We start from the raw sequence: 4,220 nt of genomic DNA, 5'->3' as shown, positions 1-4,220 counted from the left end.
CATGAACCTTCAGCTAGCACGAAGCATAAGCAATAACCTGCCCCTCCTGCATCAATACACATCCCAATCCAATGCGCAAAGCATCGCAATATACCGTATACATCCCTGAATCGGAAGGCAAAACAAGGATTGGTGTTGTAGTCAAGGCTGTATTGAGCTTCTGAAAGCTCACCTCACAATCATCGGACCACTAGAAAGGAGCACCCTTCTGGGTCAATCTAGTAAGAGGTGATGTAATAGATGAAAAGCCCTGCATGAATCATCTGTAGTAACCTGCTAACCCTAGGAAACTCCTAATCTCGGTAACCGAAGTAGGACGTGGCCAACTCTGAACTGCCTCAATCTTCTTGGGGTCCACCTTAATACCTTCTCGTGACACAATATGCCCCAAGAATGCCACCAACTCTAGCTAGAACTCATACTTAGAGAACTTAGCATATAGCTTCTGCTCTCGCAAGGTCTGAAGCACTACCCTAAAATATTGCTCGTGCCCCCCCAGGCTACGGGAGTATATCAAGATGTCGCCAATGAAGACGATGATAAATGAATCAATGTAAGGCCTGAATACCATGTTCATCAAGTCCATGAATGCTACTGGGGCGTTAGTCAAGCAAAAGGACATCACCAGGAACTCATAGTGGCCATATCTAGTCCGGAATGTAGTATTCAGAACATCCGAGTCCCGAATCTTCAACCGATGATACCCTGACCTCAAGTCAATCTTGGAGAACACCCTAGCACCCTGCAACAGGTCGAACAAATCATTGATACGAGGCAACGGATACTTGTTCTTAATGGTGACTTTGTTCAACTGGCAGTAATCAATGCACATCCGCATAGTTCCATCCTTCTTCTTCACAAATAACACTGGTGCACCCCAAGGTGATACACTGGGTCTAACAAACCCCTTTGCTAACAACTCCTCAAGCTGCTCCTTCAACTCCTTCAGAGCCATACGGTACAGTGGGATAGATACAGGCTGGGTGTCTGGAGCCAAATCAATGCAGAAATCAATATCACAATCCAGTGGCATGCTAGGAAGATCAGAAGGAAACACATCTGCGAACTCTCGAACTATTGGAACTGAATCAATCATCGGAGACTCTGTGGTGGTGTCTCGAACATAAGACAAATAAACCAAACACCTCTTCTCGACCATTTGTCGAGCCTTCAAGAAAGAGATAACCCGACTAGATGTATCAATTGTGGAACCCTTCCACTCCAACCTTGGCAACCCTGGCATCGCTAAAGTAATAGTTTTGGCATGGCAATCTAGGATGGCATGATATGGGGATAACTAATCCATGCCCAAGATGATCTCAAAGTCGATCATATCAAGCAACAGGAGATCCGCAGTAGTCTCAAAACCATAGAATGTGACCACACAGGACCGGTAGATCCGATACACAACCACAGAATTGTCCACAGGGGTGGACACATGAATAGGAATGCCCAAAGGCTCAGGAGAAATAACCAGGAAATGAGCAAACAGAGATGATCATATGAATAAGTAGACCTTGGATCAAATAATACCAAAGCATTTGTACCACCGACGGAAATAATACCTGTGATGATGGCATCTGAGGCTAATGCATCTGGCCTAGTTGGAAGGGCATAGAATCTAGCTGGAGCCCCAACTGGCTGGCCTCTACCGGACTGAGCAGTAGCTGGCTAACCTCTCCCTGTCTGGCCTCCACCTCTAGGACAGCCCCTACCCATCTGCCCTCCACCTCTAGGTGGCAGGGTAGCTGGTGCTGAAATCATAGGTTGCTGACCCTACTGTACTGCCTTGACCCAAAGCCTAGGGAAGTACCTCCTCATATGGCCAAGGTCTCTGGACTCGAAACAACCCTGCAGTGATGCGACCTGCTATCTTGATGGCTGACCCTGATGGCTTGTAGACCCACTAGAAGAAGCCTGAATAGCCGGTGGATGGTATGAACTCTCCGCCATAGCACTGAAATAAGAATTAGAAGAGCCTTGAGGACCTGAATACCCCCCGGAGGAACCCTGAATAGCTGGCGGGCGATACGAGCTCTCTAGTATGGAGCACCCTGAGTAGGCGGTGGTGCTGAATATGGGAGGCTTGCTGGGCTGAACCCTCATAAACTGAACTCTACCCCTAGTCGGGGCACCTCTGAACTCTCTAGAGAATCTAGCCCTCTTATCCTGCTGCATCTTCTCTCTACCCCTCTGGCGATATCCCTCAATCCTGCGAGTAATCTCTACCACTAGTTGATACTCTGTACCCATCTCCACCACTAAGGCCATGCCAGATCGAATACCGGGGTGCAACCCCACAACAAATCTCCCTGCATCTGTGAGAAGTATTATGAGTGCATGGCGAGACAACTCAGAAAACCCCACCTCATAATCGGTCACAAACATCTAACCCTGCTCAAGATGCTCAAACTAATACCGTAGCTCTTCCCTCTCAGAGGGTGGAATGTACCTATCCAAGAATAATTATGCAAACTGACCCCAAGTGATGGGAGGAGAACCTGCTGGATTGCCTAGAACATAGGACTGCCACTATCTACGGGCCATGCCCTCAAGCTGAAAAGTAGTAAAGTCAACTCCATGCGAATCCAATATCCTCATGTTGTGCAATCTGTCCCTGCACCTATCTATGAAGTCTTGGGCATCCTCATGACGCTCGCCCTCGAAGACCGAAGGGTGAATCCTAGTCCATCTATGCAATAACTTATGCGGATCGCCATCCACAACTGGTCTGGGCTGGGGTGCCACTGCAGCAACTAGTGAAGCCCCATCTGCAAGTAGTGCACCCAGAGTTTGATACACTGCAGCTACATGACCAGGAGCCTGAGCAGTAAGGGTATGTGCTCCCCTCCTGCCTGTGATGCAGCTAGATCTGCTGGAAATAAACCAGCCTGAGTCATAGAATCCATGAACCGTAGTATACGACCCATGACCTCCTGGAATCCCGGTGCTATCATAAAGTCCGCCAGGGTAGGATTATCTACGGGCACCTTGCCCTCCTCCTCGAGGATAGGATCTCCCGCGGGATCTGGTGGTGGTACCACTGGGATAACTCTGGGACGCCCTCGTTCCCTACCTCGGGTCAGTGCCCTCCCCTGGCCTCTGCCTCGGCCTCTAGCAACGGGGGGAGCAACTCCTACCGGGTCTGGAACATCATCCGTGCGTGTCCTCACCATTTGTGAGAGAATAGAAGAGGGAAATTTAGTATACCAACCACTTCACGATAGGAAATGAATAAAGAGTAGTTTTTCCTAACAACCTATAGCTTCTCGAAGATAAATACAGACGTCTCCGCACCAATCCGTAAGACTCTATTAGGTTTGCCCATGACTTGTGAGACCTACGCGAACCTAGTACTCTGATACCATGTTGTCACGACCCAAAATCCACCAAGGGTCATGATGGAGCCCAACACCGTTGTCAGGCAAGCTAACGCGGAAGTATTAGTAAATTCTTATTTTACTTACCCAAATCGGTTACGACATTTATTAATTTGCAATTAAAACAGGTGATGATAAGCAATATTTAATAATAATTATACAACCCAAAAGAACTGTCTACTAATGTGTGTATCAAGACCTAGTGTCACAAGTAGTGGGCAACTAATAGAATGTACAAAAGAATAATACTATTCTACTGTCCGGGATAGAATAGATAACAAAAGTAAAGAAAGACCCCATCAACCTGCTGAACGGCACAGGAAGAGAGCAGCTCGTCGTGGAAGTCTCGGTCTATGAATCAGGGGCACGCACCAGAATGATAGCCAGATATACCTGCCTCAGATCCTATACAATTAAGTACAGAAGTGTAGTATGAGTAGATAAACAATATATACCCCGTAAGTATCCCGTCTAATCTCGAAGAAGTAGAGATGAGAGGTCGACTTGATACTTACTAAGGTCAAATAATACAATGAAGTGTTACACTAAGCATGGAAGTCACAAATAATCAACAGTTTGTAGCAAGAGGTAATATGTCATGTTCTTAACAATTTTACAATTAGCCATTTACATTTCAAATATTTAGCCGGTCAAGTCATGGATAAGATTTCACATAGATATCATGCGCATACTATGCCGAGGTCGACGGCCCGATCCAACTAAATAAATTGTGCATTGCCAGAGGGTCGAATGGTGCGAGCCAAAGATGCATCTATTTCTACCGAGGCGATCAGCCTGATCCACAAATATCAATTAATATCAAGAAAACACATAAATGTG

This window comes from Nicotiana sylvestris, chromosome 12 (assembly GCF_000393655.2).
Source record: "Nicotiana sylvestris chromosome 12, ASM39365v2, whole genome shotgun sequence".
NCBI lineage: Eukaryota > Viridiplantae > Streptophyta > Magnoliopsida > Solanales > Solanaceae > Nicotiana > Nicotiana sylvestris.
This window is presented reverse-complemented; position numbering follows the sequence as displayed.